Genomic DNA, 19,450 nt, shown 5'->3' with positions numbered 1-19,450 from the left:
CTGTACTAGGACTCACCCCCTTCCCTTTCTTTTAAAATCTACAGTTTTTTTCTCTCTTGTACTCAAAGTAATTTTGTCAGGGGCACCACAACCACAACCAAAAACAAAACCAGAGGGTCAGCCCACTTCTCTAATTGCAATCTATACAGTACTTGAGGTGAATGTTGTAAGCCTGTAAGAAGCACAAGCTGAGCACAATGTATTTAAAAGCTATTTTTGTCTATCTGTACAACCATGATAGTTTTCAGCATAAGGGGTAAATGTATCAAACTTTCTAAAGAGGAAAAGTGGAGGTATTGCCCATAGAAACCAATCATATTCTAGGTAGCATTTTCTAGAATGCTCTAAATAAATGATAGCTAGAATCTGATTGGTTGCTATGGGCAACACTTCCACTTTTCCTTTTTAAAGGGTTTGATAAACCTACTCCTTTGTCTGCAGATCGCACGGCATGCCAGCACTTAACCAGGTTTATTGGTGTTATCACCAGCTGTTACACAAGTAAAATACAAATGAACAGCAATAATTTTTATTTAATACTCCTGTTCTAGTTTCAATATTTACAACCCTTTTACACTTTGTTTTCAGCAATTTAAATTTTTATACTAAATGCAAATATTTTGCAGTTCAGTGTCAATTAAATGTTAATAGGCAAGTGATTTTGTTATTCATATTGTGGTGCTTTATCTCTGGGCTTCTGTATACAGTTTTGTCCTGGACTAGCAGTTTGAGAAGTCTGAATTTGCACTTTACTTGGGCAATCATGTTTCACCACATGTATTTCTGATGTACACCTATCAGTGGAAAAAAAGGGTCATATTTAATTACTTGTTCTATAAAGGTAGGTGATCTGTGACAATGGGGAAGAGTGGGGTTGCAAAAGTGTTCTTTGGGGATAAACTTGGACCTGCAAATATCAGCCCTGAAGACTGAAAGGAAATTCCTGTCCACTGACAAGAGGACTGGACAACCTGTGGATGATTGGGAGTTTACATATTGACCAAAGTAATGTTAATGCTTAGTAGCTGGGTCTGGTACTGCTGGGGCCTAGCTATTGAAGCTTAGTGGTGTTCAAGGGTCCTTAATGAGGCAAACTGAGACCGCGGCCTTAGGCAACATTTTTTGGGGAAAATGAAATATAGGGAAATAACTTAAAAAAAAATCTACATTTCTTTCACAAAAGTCTAAATAACTGGATTCTGTAATATTGGTAGAGCTACTGGTTAGAGTGACAATATTTATATTTTCAGAATACAATACTAGTGTACATTTTTTTCATTAGTTTATGTAACAGATGAGAAAGGTGTAGCACAGCAGTTGGTGATATAAATTGTGATGGGGCATGACCTGAGAGTTGGAGATGGCAATTTGAACTTATTAATGAGGGTCATCTAATGTTACCAATGTAATACTGCAGCAATTTTAAGATTGAACCTTTAGAACTCAGTATCTGCATATCTGTGCTTGTAGACAAACTTAGTAACTCTTATTCACATTTGACGGTGGCTCAGTGGTTAGGACTTCTAGCTCATAGCACTGGGACCATGAGTGTGATCCCTGACCAAGGCGTTATCTGTGTGAAGTTTGTATGTTCTCCCCGTGTTTGTGAGGGTTTCCTCCCACACTCCAAAAACATAGTAATAGGTTAATTGGCTACTTACAAAATTAACCCTAGTCTGTGTGTGTGTGTGTGTGTGCTTGGGAATTCAAACTGTAAGCTCCAATGGGGACTGATGTGAATGTCAAATATTCTCTGTGCAGTGCTGTGGAATTGGTGGCGCTATATAAATAAATGGTGATGGTGATTAAAGTGGTTGCCATACCTTTCTTTAGTTAGCAGTATTGTGAGAGAGACTAGGTGGTAAATCTGTCAAGCTGCTTATTTGAAAAAGTGGAGATGCTGCCTATAGCAACCAATCAGAATCTGTCTGTTATTTTGTAGAATGTAATAAATAAATAATAACTAGAAACAGATTGGTTGTTATAGGCAGCATCTCCACTTTTTCAAACCCGTAGCTTGATAAATTTACCCCTAGAGGTGCTTTTCTTTAATTAGATAAGACTACCAAAAGCCATATTGGAAACATCACAATATATTGAAGTGCAATGTCTAGGCAAAGTTCACTGGTTTCTTTGGACACTTTGGCATTATTAACTAAAAACAACAACATCATAAAAATACTGAAATATACAAAACAAATCTGGTATTCTTGTCTGCATCTGTCTACCTAGGACTAGTGGTATGCAGAAAAGGCAGCTTTCATTGGTGTAGAGAGGATAGGTTTACAATGAATTTCACTGCCACTGTAAATGTACCTCTGAAGCTACTTGCTTCATGTATGAGTCATATATTGGGATTCTTAGAATATTACTGTATTATTACTGTATGTGGAAGCAAGACTACGGTAGCCGTCGTTTCGTAATTGTTTGTTTGGCAAACATATAATGGATTCCATGAAATATTCTCCAGATATGACATAAAACTCTTTATTGTTTATGCTTAGGGCAGTTTTCTCAACAACTTAATATCATTTACTCATTTGTCCAGCATGCATTGTCTGATTTACCGCACATTAACTTTCACGCTCCACAGAAAGCAACAACTGGATTAAAGTGGCCAATGTTTCCTAAGATTCATACGTTACACATATTTTATTGCATAAACAGAATTTCCTTGAAAACAAATAGCAACACAGACCAAAGTAAATGTTGTGTAAGACAAATTTCTCAGAATTGCAGAGCAATTCAAGCTGTCCCCCTTACACAACTTGATTACACAGTGCAATCAGATGCTTTCTTGCTAAATGGTATAGACCAACACGATAAGGTAATAGAATAAGTATAACAGATGGTTCATGCTAAAAGAGATTTGTTATCTGGAAAATATTTTTCCACATAATACATTAATGTTAGTTGTCAGTACATGAAGGGGACACAGTTTCGGTAAGAATGTGTTTGCAGAAAAACATTTCCCTACAGAACTGCAGATGTGGTGATGATCTTTTTTAAGCTACTTTTCCTATTTTCAAATATGAGATGCTGTGTCTAGCAGTGTTATGGAATATTTCATATAAAATTGTTTGTACTTATGTTGTCTGGATTTTTGTATTATTTCAAACAACCTGCCTAAAGTGTATTGAAAAAATATATTGTAACCAGGGGCGGGCATCCATCCCGCGGGCCGCTCAGTCTGACCCCTGTTCGGGCCGGGCCCCCCGCCGTGGATGCAAGTTTTTTTTTCCAGATTACCTGCGGCCGCATCACAAAGCAAGCGATGCGGCCGCGTCGGCGCACATGCGGCCGCATCACATGACAGGCGATGTGGCCCTGTCATCAATGACGCGCCTGTGCGCCCCCCGGGCTGAACTGTGCTAGCCCACGCCTGATTGTAACACATTTAAAAATGAATGACCATATTTTCCTGCACTTCCACATCCATCCTTTCCTTATTACCTACCGTAGCTGCACTTATCTCGGCTACTGTGGGAGGTAGAGGTTTATGATCATGTCTTTGTACACAGCATTATCACCAAGCTGCAGAAATTATTTACATTTTTCTTTCTGGTTTTTAACTTGCATTTTTATATATCTGTAAAGGTGTAGCTGAGCCAGGGGGAGACACTTGTGAGTTAGTGGCTACTTCTGCAAAAAGTAAAGTGGTCAAGTCAAGAAGGTCTCCAACACTTATTTGAAATACCATTTCACACCAGTTGCATCTTCTTAATGGCTGCTGCTTATCATTCAATTCTTAGAATTAACAGGTTTAGCAAGAGTAAGAACTTATACATATGAGTTGTACTCCTATTTAGTCCTGAGACAAATTTCCAATTCATTTGCCAAACTCATTGAATGGTTAGGCGCTGGTGATTAATTGTTTTTTCCAATTTATACATTCACCTTTTCTGAATGACTAACACACTCAACTCATGGCATGGTCCTTCCTTGCCATATAGTGATGTTTGTTTCTTGGCTTGTTGGAGGTATAGCAGACATATCTTCTTGCATCCATTCTAGAATTGCCTTTGGCACAGTGTCAATAAGTCCTAATTGTGCCTCTACAAGCCATTATGTCAACTTACCAAAAATAGATCACTTGGGTTGCTATAGATACAGATTGGTTCGGCAGTATGGGCCCTTGTTGGGGCACAGAAGACTAGCACAAAATATACTGATAATTGTTCCAGCAACCCAGGGCCACCTTCAGAAAAAATCGGGCCCAGTACGGGCCCCCCGTGCCACCTGCCCCCCCCCCCCCCATGAGTGCCCCCCCCTTGAGCAACACATACTTACCTGGGGGCTAGGCAGAGCACATGATCGCAGGAGGAATGAATCCTCCACCCCTGCGATCGGATCCTGGTGCCTGGCTGTCACGGTGACAGCCAGGCTGAAGACAGAATAGCGGAGACCAGCGGCGGGCCCCAGGTAAGTCTGTGCTGAGCTGTTGTACCGGGCCCCCTGGTGAGCCCGGGCCCGGTACAACAGTACCCCCCATACCCCCCTGCAGCAACCACATTGCTGACTACTGTGCTACAGCTCTAATTCCTGTTGAACTTGAATGTGTGCCATTAAAACACAAAAAGTTAGAAGCCCCTGGTACAGAATGAGAAGAGAGGCCAGTAAGCTGAATGCATTTAAAATCATGTGTTTGTTGCTGACATGTACTTACCACTTAGAGGTTAAGTCTTCAGGAGAAGCAGCTACTGGGATTCAGTGGGAGTGTCTGCCAATTTCTCTATTAGTAGTCTAGGCAGAGGGCTACTTCCTCTTTCTTGGATCCGGATATCTGGCAGCATCAGGCTTAGTATCTTCACTGGAATTGATTGTCTACTTTTCTTTCTTTTCTTATCTCTTAGAGATTTCTATCTATTTTTCTTTTCCCTGTCTCTTATCCTGCTTTTTCTCTCTCACTCTTTCCCTCTTTTCTCTGGTCTCCAGTTCTATACCTCTGTCTGTTTTTCCCCTCTGCTAAAATGGTTAATCCCTGTCCTAAGTGTAGCAGAACTACTCCTGCCCGGCTCTCGGATTCCCCCCCCACTCGCATACCTGCGGATACCTCTGCCTCCGGGGCAATCCCACCCCTCATGTCCTCCTCCTCTTCCCGAAGGCGGGTTCCAATGTCTGGGAAGTATCGCGGTCTCGGCCTGAGTCACATTAGGGGGGCATGCGCTCCGAAGCGGGCGGCAATGACGCCCGGGTCCGGTGCTGTCAGGCAGACAGGGGGAACATGTAGAGCTTGGGACAAGGGAGCCCCTTCCCCTGCTCCTGCGCTCCTCACTCTGCTGCAGGCTCTGGAGATGTTGTAGACAGCACGGTTTTGGAGAGTGAGGGCAGGCTGCAGATTTTGGGAAAGGGCACAGCGGAGGTTTCAGGGACACAGAGTCATGTTTCCCCATATAGTGGGCTGGGTCCAGTTATCCTGGATCTATTGCCACCACTTTCCCATCGTTTTTATGTGGGGTTTGACAACATAGTGGCTGCTCCCCCCCATCAGCAAGCTTCTAGAGTGCAGTCTTCATACCATCCCCCAGTCATGGGCCAGCATAACATCCCCCCCTTTTGCCATCTCTGCACGGTGTTATAAATGCCAACATGTTGCTCTCCCTCCCGTTGCCCCTGATAAGGGATACTCCCCCTCTGGGCTCCTCACCTCGTCTTTTTTCTTTGCGGTCCCCCTCGCAAACCGGACCTGGTTCTTCATCAAACCAAGTGTCTAGTCTGCTAGGGTCAGTCCTAGTAACATTATCTGGTCATGACATGGAGCATTCCCAGCAGTGGGGACCCCCAGCAGTCATCGTTTAGATGGGCTTAGAGCAGCTCGGATCAGGCAGAAAACTGGCCTTTTCCCCCCGCGGTTTTATATCAGCCCATGTGAAGCTCTACTGCTCCTTCCGGGTCACTTCCATACCCCCCAATGGGACATAGGATTGTGCTCTGGGATGAACACAACTGGCTTGCTCCCTACCACTCGCTATCATTGCAGTATGTGCACTCTTATCCCAGACCTTCTTTTCCCATTCTGACTGCGTTTTCTTGTACTGATCCGCAGAACCCCTCGGAGCAACAGTCTGGCAGGAGCCATAGCCTCCCTCCTTCCGCTGTTTTTTTGGCTTATTTCACGGATGCACCCTCCGCAGCTAGGCCCCTCTTGATCACACCCCCCACTCCGTGCCTGCGTAATGTGTCTCCTCCGAGTGCTAACATATCTTCTCATCTAGTACAGCAGATGCAGACGTCTTCATCATCGCAACATCCAAACGCAGACGACTACACTCTTTGGACCGGAATCAGTTTGACACCCAACAGGGGATCCTGTCACATCTCCAGCAGTCCAGACGGTATCGAGCTTTGCTGGTCAACAGGTGCAACACTAGTCAGCATCACTTCAACAACATCTGGTAGAAGAGATGGGGCGGACATCTGCACCTCAGTTGCCACAGCAGATTGGTCTGCCAGCAGGGGATTGCGTTACAGGATCGGGTGGCCAGGTGGCCCAAGACGTAGACGGTGAGTATGAAAATTCCACTATTTGCAGCACACACACTTCTAGCCCACCCATCTTTACAACCAGTAATGATTACGTTTCCTCTTCCCGAAGGCAGGGTCATCGCAAGCTTAGTAAAATGTTGAATACACATTTTGGGGTAGTAAACAAAAACATAAGTCCCTGTTAGAATCTTCTTGTCCTACGCCTTCAGGGGGCCCATTGGTTAAGTGCGAAAACACGGTTCTGCTGATCGGTATACGACCTAGTATGAGAGATAAAATTAAATGGGGTTTCTATGTTGACATCTTTGACCTAACAGCGGAAGCGAAAAAAGAGTTTGCGACAGAATGCACAAAAGGAGGCGTAGGTGAGGATGTGTATAGGATGTCTGGCTGACTGGGTATTGCTTATTTTCGGCATGTTACTTGAAAACGAGACCTGACGCCATTATAGATGTTTGGAAATATTTACGTATGATAAGCAAAATGTATGTCTGTGACCGTTCGGGGACTTGGCGCTTATATGATAAACAGTTTCGGGAAACAGTCCACGGCCAACTTTACAAGCCCTTGGCCTTTAAAGATGTGGAAATTTGGATGAAGTTGAATAGGGCCCAAATGGCAACGGGATATAGACCCCTTCCCCATAACAAGATTTCCAGCAGTGGGGAGATGAAGTACTCCCCACTTCTCAAAAAATAGGTGTTTCGCCTTCAATAATTCCTCCTGCGGTAGGGGGGGACACATGTAGGTACAGGCATACATGCTCGAACTTTTGCGGAAGTCAGTCCCTCAAAGACTGACCAAAGAATACCGGGAGCCCCGGGAGAGAGGACACAGTAGCAAAGGAGGTGTTGACTAAGGCAAATTCCCCCATCAACTTCCCAATCCTCCGTAAATGGTTAGCCCTCTACCCCGATGCGGCTCAGGCCTCCTTCCTTATAGAGGGCTTTCGTGTTGGGTTTCATCTCCCCATACACAGTGGGATGGCTGCGACCAGCTCGAGGAACCTCCGTTCTGCGTATATACACCCAGACATACTAGCAGAAAAGATTAGAAAGGAAGTTGGCCCGGGTGGCATGGCAGGACCATTCTCTTCCCCTCCTATACCCAACTTAGTCATTTCCCCGGTAGGAGTAGTCCCAAAGAAAGCCCCCGGAAAATACCGATTGATACAGCATTTATCCCATCCTGCGGGGAGCTCCCATTTTCCTTGGATCAAGGCCTGATTAGTGGTGTGCCTCCAGAGTTTTTATGGGTTTTTACCTTCATTTGGGTTGACAGCCTTTTTTTCTTACCTTTCTGTTTCTTCAGCCCAGGTGTCCAATTGCGAAGCATGTGAGTCTCCCGATATTACCCGATAGCCCTTTCAAACTGAAGAGGTTACGCTGGTTTGTTATGGAGTTCTGGCGTCAGGCTCCTTATTGTGATGGTGCCCTCTAGTATGGAAGGGCGATTAGTAAGTAACAGCAGCTTAGATTCCTGCTGTCTGCAGTGGAGTTATTTGTTCCTTTGCCCCTGCGGGTGCATATGTTGATATAGCTCTATATATTTTTTGTTCTAGGTTCCGCGGTCAAGAGGATGCAAATTTGGTTCACAGGTCACTCTTTTATATTTTGGGCTGCAAAACATAGATTGGCAAGTAAATGGTCCAGACTTCCGGCCCAGTATACATGCGTTGGTTGGGGCAGCGGGGCATGGTATGGCCAGGGCTCATTCCCCTTTTGACTAGGGAGATAAGCCTTAACGGCAGCCCCGATATAGTAGTTGTCCATTTGGGAGATAACAATGTGGGGAAAGGCAAATCCCTTGATCTGATTATTAGGATTAGAGAGGACTTGAATCAGATACACGTCCGATGGCCCAAGATTACGATCTGTTGGTCCAATATTATACCCCTTTGTCCTGGAGATCGGAGATTCCACCTGCTACCTTAATACGGATAGTAAAGAAAATTAATGGTTTCGCCAGACAGAATATTAAAGGCATACAGGGTACAGTCATAAATCATCCCTTGATAACAATTTATAAAAGACACCTTTTTAGAGCAGACGGGGTCCATTTAACAGCGGAGGGAATGAAGTTGTTTATAGAGCGGATATATTCAGAGTTAAAGGGCGTAGTGAGTCCCGTGGGTGGCGGGCCGCAAGACCGGTAAAGGCTCATGGCTGTGGTAGGAGAGCATCGCAGTCAGCTCTCAGGTAGCATACGGTACTTACTTGTTTGGTCACTATTCCCTTCGAAATCATCAGACTCTTTGTTGCTCTAGTAAGGAGGAACGGGGATACCTAGTAAGGGCACAACTTTGTTGAGTCCAGAGGGGTTATAGTCACTTATTGCCTATAATAGTACCAGCCAATAGATAAGGTATAACCTGGGTCGGTGGAAATGTAAAGATCTTCCACCTTATTGGTTTGTGCAAGTTTAGCTGGCTGCCCTGTTCTTCGCCACCTATTTTGGTTCCATGATAATTATAAATAAACTGTGACCTTTCTTCCAAACTCAAGTTGGTGTCCGTGTCATCATTTATTGGTTTAAAGTTAAGTTTTAACTATAACATGAAGTGAATGGTACATGATAGGAGGAATCAACACTGTGCATTTTATAGTCAATAGAATGAGTGAGACCCGTTTGTTCTTTAAATAATAAAACTTATATAATGCTTTTCTCCCATGGGACTCAGTGCAGTTCCAAGCAGTTCCAAATATATTATTCTTTCTAGTACTTCTAAAAGTGATCTCAGGTCGCCTAGGGGTCTAGAAGATTTAGTTGGAACCTTTAAATATTTTAAGGGTTACAGGCCAGAATTAAAATATTTTATTAAATAATCCAATTTGCAGATAACCATTGTAAAGAATGAAGCATAAGAGTAGCATGGCAATACCAAATTGGCGGCTGCAATAGCTGAAACTCTGTGTAGAGACAACTGCAATGATCCAGGTACAAAGTGTGAATTCATTTTGGTATATCCTCAGTAGGAACCAGATTTTTCATTATATTTATATGCCAGAGGTGGAAGAAAGTGATTTGATGATGTGAATGGAGTAAAATAGTAAGTCTGAAAAAACGGACTAGACAAATGTCTACCTGATGAAATACATCATGCTGGCATGGCTGATTGTCACCTACAGGAGGCATCCTTCTAAAGAAAAAACTCTATATAAAATGTAAATCCATGAAGGGATAATGGGATAGAAACATAGATAATTAATGAATTGGTGACAGCTACTATAATTGGAATGTCCAGACTAATGCTTTAAACTTTGCATTTAGATTAGTAGAAAAGACAAAATAAAATCTTTATTGAGAAGAAATGTTAATTGGTTTTTAAAGCCTATGTTTAAAGAAAATCACTTAATGCTTTTTTACATTAACCAAATGTGAAGCTCTTCAATTAAATATAAAAGAGAATAATTATCTTGCAGAGAAGATTTTTGTTAACAAAACATTATGACAATCCCACTTAAATGAAATACATGCTCTTTAATGTTGCTGTTTGCTTTGCATTTTTCTATTTGTGATTAGAAGAATAAAGATTATTGTGTTTGTATAAAGTGGAAAGAATTTTGCCTCCTCATTATCTTGCTGTAGATCTTAATGCCTGAATAACATTTCCATACTTATTAGGTATTTCCCAGCTTATTAAAGTTTTTGGCATATAGTTTGTAATATGTTCTCATTAATTGTGAAAGTTCTATGTATTTACATCTGCGTATGTTAGATGCTTTTTATTCCCATCAAATAAATGCACACCCATGTCTGTCATGTTTAAGGCCCAAACCATTTTGGGTTACAGGCACTAATACTTCAGTCAAATTGACGTACCAGAATACAGTGCATGATGGCAGGTATTCTAAAGCACCAATTGTAATTTTGCTAAGAAAGAAAATGTGCATAATCACACTTCCTCTCTGAGATTAGTGAGAGGAGTTTAAAAGTGGAAAATAATAGACTGTCTGATTTAGGAGCATGGTGCAGAACAACAGCTGATTCTGGATGGCCCAGATTAGGACTGGATCATGGTACGGTCTGGCAGAAAGTAAGTTAGAGGTATTGAGGCATTACAGGGAAACTGGCCATAAAGCAATTAGTATGGACAAGGAGAAAGTCAATGAGAAAGAGAATCAGACAGGAGAGGGGGTAATAAGTATGCCAGTGAGACATGACAGGGGACAATGAGGCATGACAGGGGGCAATGAGAATGGCAATGAGATATAACAGGGTCAATGACGATGGCAATCAGGCAGAAAGGGGGCAATGAGGATGACAACGAAACATGGCTGGGGCAATGAGGATGGCAATGACAGATATGTCAGATGATAATATGTGTGATATGAGAGTCTGGTTGTAATATGGAGGAGGTTTTTATGGATATAAAATGGAGAGGAATGTTATTATAATACAAAGACTATTTAAAGTATGTCCCCTGTCATGCTGCTCTGCAATGCAGGGCAATAAACAGTGGTGTGCATTACATTACAAAAGAAATGTAGTGGGCTGGAGGCGGACTAGTGTTTTGTAAGTGTTAGACACGCACCTTTCATTAGATGGTCACAACTCCTTCACATATTTGGAAACCCCCCTCTAGAAATCCTTCATTTTTCCCTGGATTAATAAATCTAAAATTGCTAGAAATCTTCACCAGCAGCAAACTAAAAGCAGAAATCACCACATTTGGGGTTTCCATATTGAGACAGTATATGCACTGAAGAGCCGGACCGATCGCAACTGCTTTTCCCTTCTTTAAAAAAACCCTTTGAATGCCAGCATCCTTATTCTCGATACACTGAAGAAGGACAGAGTAATAGCCAACCGGAACAACTTAGTTTCAAACTCTAATCTTATCTTCCCCAATTGTACCTACATCGACTCAAGGTTTTCCAAAGACACTGGTCTCCGCACATCACTTCTAACCATGTCTTTTCTGTAGCTTTTCATGGCCTTGCTGACTACAACTGCTCTGGTCAGTTCTTTAATTCAATAAAACTTAAACAAAAAGGCTTGCCCAATCAAGTGTTGGATAACATAGGCAAGTGTAGTTACCCTACAGAACAAGTCTCCCAAAAATCAGAGTATTAACTCTTAACACTCCTGGCCATTACAATAACCACTACCAGTGCCACCCAGCTCTGCCACTCATGACATCCTGTACCATATTTATCCAACCAATGACTGAATCTCTTGCAAGCCATCTGCCAAAGAAACCCAGGGTACTTGCAGTTGTCTTTGCCTACCTTTTGTCACCAGCAAATGGAAGTTGTCTATCTGGAATTGTGATAAAACATTGGGTACTCTGTTTTCAAACCCTAGAACATGTTTAGCATACAAGAAAATGTTCCCCTTTAAACACAGTAGAACTACATTCCGCAGCAGATTAATGACGTGGGTGGGGAAGAAAATAAGTTATCAATAGCCGTGACCACACTGTTATCACAATGAAAACATATTCATCTATACGGAGAGCATTTACTCTACAGATCCACCGGCAACACTATTGGGAAAAGTTTGAACACTGCAATATTATTTGTCAACCCTAACTTGATTCCCTGAATCCCATTTCTGTCCGCCGTATCTGTAAATAAGTTTACTTATATATTATACTACTAAGAGTGGACCACGAAAAATCTTGCATCATATAATCTGATAGATCCATGCAAGGAATCATTATAAAAAAGAGCCTCATGTAAGGTTACATTTTACCCAGAACTCCTCTCAGAGTCTAAATAAAGGTAGACAATCTGCAACCATCTGGCTGTTAGGCTGCACCTTCTAGTCCTATTCTGCCTTTTGTATTGTAGGTGATGATAACAGATAAGGGCTGACAAATCTTGACCAGATACCTGCACTTATATTCTACCTAGAGCCTGGCTCATTGCCAAGTAGCTTCATGCCATTTTTAATTTGTGGTGGTTAGAATTTCGTCTTGTAGAACTTACTTTGCGGGCCTGCTACATAATCTGCAGCCCTCACCCCCAATATCTCATTTTAGAGTTACCCTGCTTAACATCACGGTTGTACAAGTACCGCCACAAAACTTGTTAAAAAGACTTCCCTATGCAAAGGTAATGCTTCCACCAATGGGGACTACTGCCAGTTATAGCAGCATTATCACCAACGGTAACTCTTTGAAGTGAAAAAAGCCCTATTAATTTATTAAATGGTTTTTCGCTCTTTAACAAATCAGCACCTAACCACATGCAAAATCTCCACTGTTAGCATGTGCACTAATGGTGTTTATAGCATGATAAATAATGTAAACAAAGATTACTAATTAGACCTCGCAAACATTATTAAAAATAGAAAATTGTGCTTACCTGCCATCCTTAAGTTCAAGTATGCGGTGTACAAAGTTATGCTTCTGTTCTTCCACATTACTTCTGATCTGCAGGCACCAGCAGTGGTTCTGCCTACCACATTGACTACAACAGAAGAGGAGAAAAGAAAGGCGTGAAGAGGGAGGTGGAAGAGAAGGTGTGACACAAGAAGACACTGTTTTTTTGGCAGATGGGAGAAAAAGGGAAAGAGGACAATTTAATGGAGGGAAAAAGTGGACATACACACAACAGGGATGTGTTTTCTTCATACTCAAATTCCTGACCGGCGATAGAACTGGCTATGCACATCTTGAGATGGTCTCTGTGGACTACACTAGAACTTCTGCAGTCTTCTCTCTCAATTGTTTATACAGCAACATCATTAATTAGGAATTGATTCTGTATGTTGACTCTGTCATTCTATCTATTATCAAGTTTTCTATTAGGATGGTTCTTTTTCTTCCACACATGATCACCACCAGTCAAAGCTGTTGCCCTTGCATTTGAATTATAATTCTCTTTCTGACATTGGTGCACAGCTTCCATGCACTGCTGGACAGTCTCTTGGGGAAGGAGCCTCTACTTCTTGTTGAGTAGGGTCTTGCAATTGGTGAGAAAGTAGTGTGTTGTAAACCCTGTAGAGGAATGTTCATTATTATTGTATAGGAATGTCAGTTCAGACAATAGACTTGGCCACTCTAGTCACTGTGGCAGTGGGATGGCTCTCAGCATGCCAAGCAAGCTTTGATTAGTTTTCTCATTAAAGACCATTACATTGAGGATGATATGCTGTTGTCCTCATCGTCTTGCAGCCATACATATAACACAGTTTCGATTCAAATGCAGGGCAATGATCTGTAAGGATTTTCTCAAGGAACCCATAGGTCTTGACAAACTCTTCCCAGAAGACAGCAGCTGTGCTTCTGGCTGTTAGGTCATGCACAGGTGCTATCACTGTAAACTTGGTGTAATGGTCAATGATGGCCAATACGTATTGGTACCCTGTTCTATTATTCTAGCTTCACATGATCCATGGCCACAATTTCCAGTGAATGATTCTGCCTTCAAAGCCATGACTAATTCTTTAGGACAGCTCTGCAAGACGATCTTTCCAATTATCACTGGAGATATTTTGTCATTCCAAATGTCTGTAATAATACACTCCTGTTTTGTAGAACAGTATGTGCTATCTTCAAGTTAGCTTCCCAGCAACTCTGGCAAGCAATGCTAAACCTGTTGCTGGCCAACAAACTCAGCCAGGCAGGAGGCGGCAGGATCAGTTCTTCCTCCCTCTAATGTTGCTTGATTTTCTCCAACTGGATTGTCATAACCTGGAGCCAAGAGAGCATTAATTTGAACTGTGATGGTGGGGCAGTGGCCGAAGTATCGGGGCCAACACTCCCCCTGGGGTGCGCACCTGCTGGGAATGTTCTACCCAAGGGTCGGTGCTCTGCCTCTGGGCTTCGTAGTATATAAGCTCATTTAATCATCCATTTCGTTCTACGTGCCGACTTCTATTGCAATGTCGGCAATTAGGGCTTACTTGTCCAGCAAACTGGTGAAGCTCTTTTGATCATCAGTTTCATTCTACGTGTTCACTTCTATTGAGAGGACAATCTTCCAGTATACCTGGGGCGATCCTGCTGATTTTTGTAGCTTTGCCATTTCTCTGGGCGCCACTCACTCTTTTCTTAATGTTGTTCCTGTTGACTTTTGACATTTTGCAAATCCTTGCCTATTATGCTGACTTCATGAAGCAGGTCAGCCATTTGTCCCGTTAGGGTGCTGACTGGATCTGACATAAACGTTTGGGTCCTTTTGCCAGTAGCTGCTTGAATTACATCAAACTTATCTCCTCCATTTCACTGGGTTCAAGAAGATTACTTTTTTCTTTATATCTGGGTTTTTCTACTGGAGTACTTTCTATATGTGGGTCAGAGCCCAAGACTTGGATGACAGTTTCCTTAAATTCTGGGAAGGTGTTAGCTGGACCTTTCCACCTGAGCATGCACAGATGAACCTTCAGGGTTTTTTCACACACACCTTCAATGAATTGGTTTATTAAAGTTTCATCTACCTGTCTGACTTCAGTGGGATCATAACTCTGAATATCCCTCAAGATCTCTTGCAGACTGAGTGCAAACTCCCACAAGCATTTAAATGGCTGTTGCCTTCATAAGTTCAAACACATTGTATCAAAGATGGTGGCTCATTTTTAAAATTTAATCCACATTCTCTTGAGAGGCTACTTCTCAACTTCCCTTCAATTGGCCAACTAGAATCTCAATATTCTGTTGTTCCAGTAGTGGAGATAGACGGAACATCTTCTACATTTGCTCCATTCGCCGAGCAAATTGGTACAAGTTTGATGTGAGCGACTGGAAAATTTGAGGAGCCATGGGGCCCCAAAGTAATACGGCACGGTTATAGGTGCACTGGCAACAGAGGTTGGACTCTCTCTCACTCCTTGCGAGGAACTGTCTGGGGGTGGTGCAATTCTTTGTTCCTGTGGCACTCCATGATCAGCAGCTTGCACCTCCTGTGACATCTTGTTTCAGGATGGGTGACTTGCTTCAGACTCTTAGTGGTTGGCACCCCAGAAGTAGTCTAAGATTGGATTTCACATATATGGTGGTATGGTAGAGAGGCAACGGACCCTCCCTTCAGTAGTGTTGGAATGAAACAAGGGACACAGAGCTAAATCTGCATAGGTTTATTCTCTTTGCTTGTGGAGTAAGGTTTTACCACAGCGGCAGATGCATAGCAATAGCGGAGGGAAGTTATACCAAGAGACATTCAGCATGAAATGTTATTCAACTTTCAACAAAATATCTAACAATTTTGGAATCTTGTTTCAACATTATCAGTAATATGCAAACATAAATCACTACCATAGATAGGCCACTGAATAACTATATCTCACTTTGAAGTTAAGCTGGGTACACACTACACTGTTTTCGTCCAATAATCGGCTCAAACAACCGACATACCACCGCTCGTTCAAAAGTCGGGTCAGTGTGTACAGTTACACAATGTTCGAAAGTCTGCCCAAATGGACGATTCTCGCCTCATTTGGTTTGTTGTACCGTTTAATATTTTCGTTCCAATCTCGTTTCCGCTGTGTAGTGTGTATAAACTTCCGACAGATCCACGACAATCCTCCGATACTTCCTCGACCTGGGGGGCGTGTGTATGTAAATTTTTATGTCAATCACAGTCCCACAAGGTGCGGAATCCACACATCACTGTGTTTTGTATCGATGTATATTGCACCTGTCTGGCTGCAGACCATTACACTTGTGCAAAGCACATGTGTTATTACCCTTTGCGTCTATGATCACAAAGTATTCATATTTACTCTTTATACACTTATACCTTTATAACCTATTAAAGTTATATTAATCTTTATTAACTTATAATTGTGAAGTACCCAGAATAAACCACACAGTGTTCAAGCAACATTTTTATTGCAAGAAAAAGGTACAAAAATTTTAACAGACACAGCTGTCAGAAAGATCTGCATGAGAAGTGAGCGCGCCCATACCAATCAGAGAGCTGAATACTGCAGAGTATTATTTTTAGTATTTTTAAAGGTGCTACTGGTTTGTGGCAGAACAGGTCTTGATGTCGCTTGAGTTTCTATTCCCTTTGATCTCTTTATCTACGAAACAAGGAAATAAAAAATGTTTTACCATTTAACTTATATATCTGTAATTTATATTCAACGACATAAATAGTCTCATTTTCTCACCTTTTACACTGAGATCAGTTTATATTTATATTTTGGTCCCTGTGGCGAAATCGCAATAATAGCGGGCTTAACCTCCGTACATTCTGGAAAACAGGCACCATTTTGGTTATTATAACGGTACAGGTATGTGCCCAAACCATTTACATGTCTACACATGTTCACTGAAATACCTTTGTGTTGAGCTTCTTTAGTATATTTTTCTTGTTCAATTTTTCCTTGTTTGCTAACAGGTGTAACATTAGTGGTATCAGTGGTATCTAAACAGGCCTTCTCACCGTTAATTCTTCGTTCTGACATAAAAAATTAGGCTATAAATTAGCCTTTTACATTGCTTTATGTGACACTACATCTACACTACAGGTACACTACATCTGCTACTGACCTTTTTTAATGTCGTTGTCGTCCTGGTCCAGTACTTTGACCATCATCTCCACCTCTCTTGGGCTCATTGGATTTGCTCTTTGCTCTTCTTGAGTATCTCCATTCCCCACCTTAACTTTTCCAACATTTTTTGGCCCTTCAAGCACCATTTCTGACTCTATCTCCATCTCCGTCTCTGTCTCCATAGCTGCAACCCCCACTGACACTTTCTACTCACCCGCAACCCCCACTGACACCTTCTCCTCACCCGCAACCCCCACTGTCACTTTCTCACTCGCCATCTTCTGACGCTCCTCGGCACCAAACAGGTTCCTCTGCCATTTTATACACTCAGACATGGGCGTTTGTTTCTGCTGTGGACCAATCAGCGATGATGCACGCCTAGAATGGAGCATTCCATTACATACAAAGGGGTTTTGTTATTAGGGAATATTCATTGCATTCCACTTTAGCAGTTAAATGTTTTTCTAAATTTAATGTATATTACTAAACTTCTATTTTATAGAAATGAAGGGAGTTAACTATAGCTAAAGCTCTGCCCCTTTATGCTAATGTCTTTGGTATCTCGTACATTTCACGCAAATGTCGCTGCAGTGTGTACGAAATTGAAATCATTGTTCATGACAACATGGCTGTAAAAAGTCGCTAAAGGGACGTCCGCTCTTCCCTTTATCATCCTAAACAAGGCTAGTGTGTATGCAATCCATGGACCGAGCGATCGGACTATCGGTCGCATGTAAAATCGCACGGCATAAAAAGTTGGTCGAAATTTCTGTAGTGCGTACCCAGCTTTAGACACTAGTAATTCAGTCAAATGGGTTTCACTGGATAAATACTTTTGGTAAGCAGCCGGTTGCTAACGGGTTAATTAGACAATCACACTAAGTGCTGTTGTAGCAGCTGATCTAAACAAATCAATCACAATAGACTTATAGTGCAATTATACAAATTATACTTATCACACAAAAAATCTGTAGAGATGTAACAATGATTAATCCAATTATGTTAGGTTAGATGCTTTAGAAGAAATGACTGTAGACTAGGGTCACTTTATAATAGACAGAACCCACAGAGCAAACTGTAATCTGCAGTTTAAAGCAAAGTTTTAGCTGGCAACATATAGCTTATTTACCTATAAAGGATGGAAACAGTAACCACCTTGACACATATGTGTAAAAAACAGTGATTCTGCACAATACACGATTTCCAATGTAAGGAACACAATCTTCACTTAGTAATCCATCTAATGGAATAAACAGATTTCTCCCAGCAACTGTAGAGTGAAAGAACTTGAAATTCTCTCCTCAGCAACCATTTTAGGCAGTTTCACAATTGAATAAAACTTCTGATGCAATATAGACAAACTCTAGTGACAAATGACTTCTCTCTATGTTCCTTGCACACTGTATCAGCTTGCAGATAAACTATAAATATAGCAGATTTGGCTGGGATATACTCTTCCTTCAGACAGCACCATAACCTCTCAATAGCAATGTTACAGTCCAGTTGAGAGGTTTTAATAACACAGCTTGATGTCTCGCTTGATTCACTTTAATCACTTACACATAGCAAAGCAAAATGAACCATAAATGTATCTGTCTTCATATGAGTTCTTCTGACATCTGATGGGCAGTGGCAAGCTGAGTCTTTTTCTTTACGCCAAAGATACTTGCTTCTGGCTTTTAAATCTGGAACTTTAGCTGAAAACATCCCTCAGGACAACAGCCCAGCAACAACATTCATTGGCACATTGTGGGAAGAAATTTCATTATGTCAGGCCGCACTCACACAGCACAACTCACAGCAAGCAGCAACAGCCCACTAGCTTCTAGACTTCCAGTTTTGGCTTCTCCCCTTTTCCCCCAAGAATCTCCAGTGGCCTTCAAGTACATTCTTGCACCAAAATGCCCATTTTTCTTGGTTTTTTTGCAACTTGCTGCAGTGTCTGTCTCTGCATACTTCTGGTGCAGTCTGGGGCTCTAGTGAGCAGCCTGAGGCTGTAGCTTGCAGTTTGTCTACCCTAAAAAGACTAATGCAATTTTCAATGAACTTACCAGAGGCACTCTGGGAGATGTAGTTTTCTGAATGAGTGCATGTAGTAATATACCTGTGATTTGCAGGGTTTTACACTGGCAGCGTATCTGCTTGCAGTTATCGGGCCCTGTCAGTGCGGGTACAGACAGTTCTAAATCCAATCTCGAGAGATGTGGTAATCTCAACAGACCAGACTAAGAGAACCGTGGCAACACTGACAGGCAACTAACAGCATAGATTAGCAGTCAGGCTGCCTGACTGTGTAGTGAATGTCAGGGCCGCCCCCTTGAGCACAGAGTAGTTCACGATGATTCCAAGAGCTCCCTCCCACCTATATAAAAAAAAAATATATAGAAGAGTTGGTAAAAAAAAGTATAGGTCCCGCAGTGCTGTGTCATGACATGACTGACATGCATATGTCAGTCATGTCATGACACAGTTTTTAAGCACCTGCATATTGCACAGTGCTTTACAGAGAATCATTCAA

This window comes from Mixophyes fleayi, chromosome 1 (assembly GCF_038048845.1).
Source record: "Mixophyes fleayi isolate aMixFle1 chromosome 1, aMixFle1.hap1, whole genome shotgun sequence".
In the NCBI taxonomy this organism is placed as follows: domain Eukaryota; kingdom Metazoa; phylum Chordata; class Amphibia; order Anura; family Limnodynastidae; genus Mixophyes; species Mixophyes fleayi.
This window is presented reverse-complemented; position numbering follows the sequence as displayed.